Source organism: Drosophila bipectinata, unplaced genomic scaffold, assembly GCF_030179905.1.
Source record: "Drosophila bipectinata strain 14024-0381.07 unplaced genomic scaffold, DbipHiC1v2 scaffold_259, whole genome shotgun sequence".
Lineage (NCBI taxonomy): Eukaryota > Metazoa > Arthropoda > Insecta > Diptera > Drosophilidae > Drosophila > Drosophila bipectinata.
This window is the reverse complement of record NW_027222908.1, coordinates 24,445-32,288: the sequence shown is the minus strand read 5'-3', so window position 1 is coordinate 32,288 and position 7,844 is coordinate 24,445. Positions and strand designations below refer to the sequence as shown.

Sequence of the window (7,844 nt, the reverse complement as noted above, 5' to 3'; positions counted from 1 at the left end):
ACATCGTTTACACTGCCATTATGTCCTGGCAGCTTGTATAGAATGCGCCTCGTCTTGACATCCCAAATGTAGACATGCCGATCGGCCATACGGCCACACCATACGGCGTAAAATGGGCTTCCATTACAGCGCCACTGTGTCCGGATAGAGCCATTATATTCTCACAGTCACCGTAAACCTGCCAGATGTCTGCTAAACAATAATAATGAATGAAAAGAATATACAAAACTGACTCAAAATTTCACTCACGAATCTGCCTATCAAACCCGGAGGATAGCAGCATCTCTCCCTCAGGATGAAATTCTGTGGTAAAGATCTCTCCCTCATGACCCTCTCAAATTTAACAACGAATCAAAAGGATTGTGTTGCGCTTCCGGGAAAGTGAAATTGCCTCAACTTGAAGCACCACCAGAGCCTCTGCACTCTCTATTGATATTTGTAAGAAATCAATAGAACAACGATTTCTATTAAATCTATATATATAAAAGAATACTGTATATGTATACTGTATATAGCAATCTATATCTATATATATAAAAGAAAGTCGTGTTTTATGCTACACCACTTATAAATCAAGAACGGAAGAACAGATTTGAGTGAAAATTGGTAGGGAGGTAGCTTAGAGCCAGGAGAAGGTCATAGGATACTTTTTGTCCCGTTCGACAGCGTTCCTCCCTGGCCCATACTTTTTATTTAGGCAGACAGCTAAGAAGAAAATGTCAAATGAAAATGTCAAAATGTCAGTTAGAAACGAAGTCAAATTCAAAGTCAGGCTCTCAAATTCAACAACGAACCAAAAGGATTGTGTTGCGCTTCCGGGAAAGTGAAATTGCCTCAACTTGAAGCACCACCAGAGCCTCTGCACTCTCTATTGATATTTGTAAGAAATCAATATTAAAACTATTTCTATTAAATCTATATATATAAAAGAAAGTCGTGTTTTATGTTACACCACTTATAAATCAACATTTATATTTTTCCACTTATATTTTTCCAACATTTATCCACAAAAACCATGTTTTTTTATAGTTTTCTTACCAACAGTTGTAAAAACGACACTTATATTAAAACATGCCGTCTATTTTGGTTTTGGTTTTTACTTTCGTCAACCAATTACATTAAAGTAATTTGTACCATTTTCAGAAAACTTACCATCATAAAACCATTTTGGTAACTGTTTTTTAACCAGAAGTCGTAAAAAAACAAAATGATTTGAAACATGCCGCTTGTTTTTATTAGTATAGAATATATGTAGTTATGTAGTATTTTTACGGCATTTATCAGCAAAAAACCATGTTTTGAATAGTTTTCTAACCAGCAGTTGTAAAAAAGAGTACTTATTATTGAAAATGCCGTCTTTTTTTAATTTGTTATGATATATGTTTAGTTTTCTAATTCTTTCGTCAACCAATCACTGAAAATAGTTTGTACCATTTTTAGAAAACTTACCATCAAAAAACCATGTTGGAAACTGTTTTCTAACCAGTCGTAAACAAAACAATGATGTTGAAGCTTGCCGCCTGTAAAATATATAATATTTCATTTGATATAAAATATATTTACTTTACTCACTCTTTCCTCAACCAATCATTGAAAATAATTTGTACCGTTTTTAGAAAACTTACCATCATAAAACCATGTTGGTAACTGTTTTTTAACCAGAAGTCGTAAAAAAAAAAAAATGATTTTGAAACATGCCACTTGTTTTTATTTGGTATAGAATATATGTAGTTATGTAGTATTTTACGGCATTTATCAGCAAAAAACCATGTTTTAAATAGTTTTCTAACCAGCAGTTGTAAAAAAGATACTTATATTGAAACACGCCGTCTTTTTTTATTTTGGTATGATATATGTGTAGTTTTCTAATTCATTCGTCAACCAATCACTGAAAATAATTTGTATAAACCATGTTGGTAACTGTTTTCTAACCAGAAGTCGTAAACAAAACAATGATATTGAAGCTTGCCGTCTGTTTTTGATATAAAATATTTTTAGTCTTTCTTCAACAAATCACTGAAAAGTAATTTGTGGTTATTTTTACAGCGTTTACCAGCAAAAAACCATGTTTTTTTTTATATTTTTTTAACCAACAGTTGTAAAAACGACACTTATATTAAAACATGCCGTCTATTTTTGTTATGGTTTTTACTTTCGTCAACCAATTACATTAAAGTAATTTGTACCATTTTCAGAAAACTTACCATCATAAAACCATTTTGGTAACTGTTTTCTAACCAGAAGTCGTAAACAAAACAATGATATTGAAGCTTGCCACGTGTTTTTCATTTGATATAAAATATATGTAGTCTTTCCTCAACAAATCACTGAAAAGTAATTTGTGATTATTTTTACAACATATATCTATAGAAGAATATATACAATACAATATATACATATTGAACACATATATATACATATATACATATAGAAGAATATATACAATATATACATATATACAAGAAGCAAATTTAACATTGAATGTAAAGAAGAGCATTTTGTAGACGCACTGTAAAGTATTGGGACATATAATAGGAGATGGAGGTATTCGAACGGATCCAGAGATCCATTTTCCGCTGCCAATCTCAATTAAATACTTAAGAAGTTTTTTAGGATTAGCGGGATGGTATCGAAAATTTATAGGAAATTTTGCGTCAATTTCTTACAGAACAAATGTAAATTTGTAATGACTCCGGAGGGGAAAGAGGCTTTCGAAATGTTGAAGGCTAGGCTAGGAAGTGCTCCAGTATTGCAAACCCCAGACTTCGAGAAACCCTTTTTTATACACTGCGACGCTAGTAAAACTGGTGTGGGAGGGGTCCTCGTGCAGAAATCTGAGACTGGAGATGAATTACCTATAGCCTTTGTGTCCAAAAAATTAAATAAAGCACAGAGGAATTATACGGTTACAGAGCAGGAATGCCTTGCTGCTTTAGTAAGCATAAAGAAATTCCGGGCTTGTGTAGAGGGTCTAGAATTTACCGTCATCACGGATCATGCGTCTTTAAAGTGGCTGATGTCGCAGAATGATTTAATGATTTGGGCTTTAAAGCTGCAAGGGTTTCGGTTCGCAATCGAGCATCGAAAGGGAAAACTAAATGTTGTGCCCGATGTTTTGTCGAGAGTTGAACATGAACGGATAGCGGCAGTAGACTTCAATCACGGATTGCTGGTGGACATCGACTCCGAACATTTCAAGTACGCTGATTTTTTACAGTTGATGGAGGGGATTATGAATAATTTAGATAAACTTCCGGATCTGAAAATCGTGGATTCACTAGTATATTGACGCTCCAAACATTCTAGAGGGGAACTCCTCAAAGATGCTTACGCATGGAAATTGTGGATACCGAAAACTATGATCCCGGAGGTAATAAAGAAATCGCATGACCATCCATTAGCGTCTCACGGCGGGATTCACAAAACTCTTGAGAGGAATCGTCGGTATTAATTTTGGCCAGGAATGGTGAATGACTATATTTCAGCATGAAAGGGAAAGTTGTATGCTGACTAGAGCTCCGAACACTCCGTTAAGTCCACCTGTAGGAGAGGCAGTCGAGTTTTTCCAGTGGCTCTATATTGATTTTATAGGACCTTATCCTAGGTCGCGTAGCGGGAATATTGGAATTTTCATAGTGTTAGATCATTATTCCAAGTTTGTTTTTCTCAGAGCAGTAAAGAAACTTGCAGCGGACGTAGTTCTCAAATACCTTATGGAGGATCTTTTTCACACATTTAATTTCCCAGAGCATTGTGTCCGACAACGGGTCGCAGCTTAGATCAGAAAAATTTCAATGGCTTAGGAGTCATCGCATTAAACATATTTTGACGGCAGTGCACGCTCCTCAGGCTAATGCTTCGGTGCGGGTAAATCGCTATGTGATTGCTGGCATTCGTGCCTATATTCGCAGTGACCAAAAGGACTGGGATGAAAATCTTAGTAAGATATGCTGTGCGTTGAGGTCTGCAACTCATTCTGGTCTGGGATCTACACCATACTATATGGTTTTTGGGCAGCAGATGATGACCTCTGGCGCAACATACTCTTTATTGAGGAATTTGTCAGCCGAAACATTGGGAAAGCAATTTGAGAGGTAATTTTAAAGTAATTTTCAGGCTGGTTACAACCACCAAATTAGGCCAAGTGTTTGTAAAGGCGAGGATCAGAAGCAAGATAGGAAACTCTATTTATGAGCTGGAAGACATGCAAGGTAGGAGCATCGGAAGTTAACACGCGAAGGACTTGCGGCACTAGCAGTTACAGTCTGATCAGTCTTGTGGATGTGTAAGCTTAAGCCCCAAGTCTGATTTTTGCGGGGGGGAATTTGTAATGTACCTGCTCTGTTAGGTCTCTGTTAGGTCAGCTAGCAGTCGCTTACAGGCACTTAATAGCGAAAGAAAATTAGAAAGTTCCAAGGAGCGACTAAAAAAGGGAAAGGCGAAAGGCTAGGGTTAATGGCTGCCAGTCGAACGGGCAATGATTCTTTTCCATCTGAAACTTGGAGCTGTGAAGTCGTGAAATTTGGTTAATTTAAATTTGAAAATTGGCGATGTATTTTTGAGAACCGTTCTATATTTTTGAAAAGCGTCCTAGTATTGGCTATTGGATCCTGCAAAGACGCAGGATGGTATCAGGGTAGCGTCAAGGTGATTGCCTGCCAAGACGCGCGATCGGTGGAGACCTACAAGCGGATGGTTGCATCGCTTGGAGAGGTCTACCCTGGAGCTAAGCTGGTGGCGGTTGACTGCGACGAGATCCCTAGCAAACCGAGGACGCGAGTGTGGCTCACTGAAAAGCCAGCCGACCCTAAAACCATATTAACGATGCTTAGGATGTGCAACCCGACGCTTCCCTCGGCGGACTGGAGAGTCGCCAAGATCGAGGAGGCGGTGGGACTGCGAAGGCAGGTCGTCCTCACACTCAACGAGGAGACCGTTAAAGCCCTGGAGAGGACGGAGCACCGGCTGAAGTACGGATTCGAACACGTTTCGGTCCGTATCTACAAATCCGATGCGAAGGCCAAGCCAGGAGGTATCGGACTGAAGGCAGATACCCAAGAGCCAGACTTGGAGGAGCCGACCGAAGAGGGGCACCCAGAGGGAATGTCGGATGAGGAGGAGGACATCCTGGAAGGGTACACCTCGGAGGAAAGCGATTTGGCAAGGGCACTCAGTGGAGTCGGAATGGAGGAGGACTCTCTGCTGAGCTCCGAGACGGAGGCAGAAATTACTGGGGTGGAGACTTGTAAGGATGTCCCTGACGATCTTGCAAATAAACCTCCATCACAGTAAAGCGGCGTCAGCTGCCCCCCAACTCCACCTCGCCGAGAGTGGAGCTGATGTGGCCCTCATCCAGGAACCCTGGATCCTAGGAGACAGGATTCTTGGGTTGGGGGCGTCGGAGTTTAGGCTCTGTAAAGCCGATACAACAGGTAAAAGGCGAGCCTGCATCCTCGCAAAAAAGAACCTTAACCTCTTTTTGCTACCCAATTTTAGCAATGAAGACCACGTAGCCGCAGCCATAGAGGCAAATGGCCCTCTAAGGATATGTTCGGCGTATATGGGCCACGACCAGAAGCCCCTCCCCCCGCACCCGCTAATCAAACAGCTGGTGGAAAAGCTGTTTTACCCGCTTTTACACTCAAAGCCCTTGACGGTCTTTCATCCAACTCCAGGACAGTGAATGACTGTCGCAGATCTCTTAACGAGATGGCAGAGCAGCATGACATCCACCTCATATGGGTACCCGGGCATAGGGACCACGAGGGTAATTGCGCCGCCGATGAACTGGCAAGAGTAGGTACTACCAATCCTCTCCTACCGGAGAAGGAACCAGTAGGTATCCCCTTAGCTACGTGTAGGCTAAAATGCAGGGGCAACTTTAACCGCGCATCACTGAGGAAATGGAGAAATCTCCAAAACTGCAGAAACTCCCGCATGATATGGCCCATCCGATCTAGGAAGAGGTCAATGATGTTTATCGCCCTTAATAGGCAGGACTGTAGTCTGGCGGTCAAGGCCATTACGGGACATTGGTTAATAGGAGCACACGCGGCTAGACTAGCTGTGCCACATTATGACTACTGCAGGAGCTGTGGGGACGTAGAAGAGGAAGAGACAGTCGCGCACCTCCTGTGTCAATGCCCTGCGCTGGGGCGCAGCAATACTCACAGACCTAAAGACCTCGGGGAGGTCGCTCCACACAGACTCGTAGCTTTCATCCGTAAATCTGGATGGGACCGCGAGCCGCCGCAGGAAGGATAAAACACCCTTGGGCACATAAGTAATGGGAAGGGAGAGGTCCTCTTGTAGGACCCTTGCCTGTGCGGTATCACAAGGAGCCCCAGCGGCTCAAGTGGATGGGGGTCAGACACCGGCCCCTCATCGCCGCCTCAACCTAACTTAACCTAACCTAGTATTGGCTTAGGTTTAACCTCGGGAATGAAAGGAAAAAAAATTTCAATGATTATATCTCGAAGGGTATGTGACTCTATGCCATTGCTCTGCGGCGATTATATGGATGGTTTCCTTTTTGGTGATAGCATCGGCTGTGATTGTGGGTCGACAGGCAGAGGAGGACCGAGGAGAACGCAGCTTTAGTAGGAAACTCGATTCTTAACTCGGCGGTCGGCGGCGGTGTATTCCCCCAAACGTGGGGTTTCGTTCTTCGATCTAAGGCCAAGTCGGGATAGAGTCCAGTTTTAAACTGGATCTGGGTCCAGTCGGGATAGGTTAAAAACCAGTTTTCCCTATAAATTAGCTATAAGAAAACACAATCATGTGAAGTGGGAAAAATTGAAAAGAAGGAAAAATCCCCCAGAAAAAGTCGAATTCGATAATTAATTAAGTAACCTAACCTAACCTCAGTTCCGGTCGTCATGAAGGAAGAGGAGAATAAGATGGTCCGGATCGCGATTTTCTTTTCTAATTTTCTTTCGGATGCCCAACTCCGAAAGCCAACAGCAACAAAGTGTGTGGTTTAGTGCCGTGGCGAAAATCTGGAGCTTAGGAATGGCCATTAACCTCCAACGGGTTTGGGTAAGTTAAGGTACATTTATAGTTATTTTAAGTTTCGACAGTTTTCTTCATTAGAAAGTGCATTGACCCGTAGAAGGCCTTATGATCGCGCAAGGTGCCTATTTCTAAGTAAAGTGATGTCTCCCTAAAAGGAATCAAAATTTTTTTTTATAAAAAAAATTCTTCCTGTAAGCTTTCTCTTCGGCCGCAGCCCAGGAAAGCGCTTTCGTGGATCCCTGACGGAAATTGAGGAAAAAATAATGTAATAATCAATACTGCTTATAAAACAATTATTGAGAGTTCCCTCTATTGTGAGTAGAGCAAAACTTGAAGATTCGAAAAATAAGTGCACATCACGGTCATAAAAGTCCCGTACGGTCGTTAACAGAAAAGTTTAAAGAAATTTAAATGCATTTATTTGGCATGTATATATGGTGGCACTTAAGGCAATCTTGTGAAGAGATTAGTTTGGTTTTTTTGTATTGGCGCTTAATAATTTATATTTCTTCCTAAAATTAAAAATAAACTTTTGTAATATGCTAGTTATTAAATGGTTTTGTTTTTAATGACAATAAAGTGCTTGTAATGTTTTAAAGATAGCTCCAGTTTTGATTTCCGCTAAGAAACCTCTCCCTAACACCTTCAAGGGGCCATCCTATTATTATGGGCAGAAATTATAGCCAAGGTGGGCACAAAAGGAGCCGCAACACCAGAAGCGGATTCCACCCGAATGACCCCGAATTGGTGTTTTGCCTAAAAACCGTCATATCTCGTAAATTGTTCTGTCCGGCAGTGTTGCCGTTTTATCCTTTTTCCGGACAGATCTT

The 7,844-nt window shown here is 41.2% G+C and overlaps 1 long non-coding RNA gene across 2 annotated transcripts; it reads left to right on the top strand.

Annotated features, from left to right (window-relative positions):
- The first annotated feature begins 530 nt into the window (after positions 1-530).
- LOC138927447 (uncharacterized) lies at positions 531-7,436 on the top strand. 2 transcript variants are annotated; one of them, XR_011443940.1, is made up of 3 exons: positions 531-880; positions 6,868-7,038; positions 7,112-7,436. It is a non-coding gene; the product is annotated as an uncharacterized lncRNA (long non-coding RNA). The 2 variants fall into 2 exon arrangements; XR_011443939.1 differs by having other exon boundaries at positions 546-880; positions 7,093-7,436.
- The last annotated feature ends 408 nt before the right edge of the window (positions 7,437-7,844 follow it).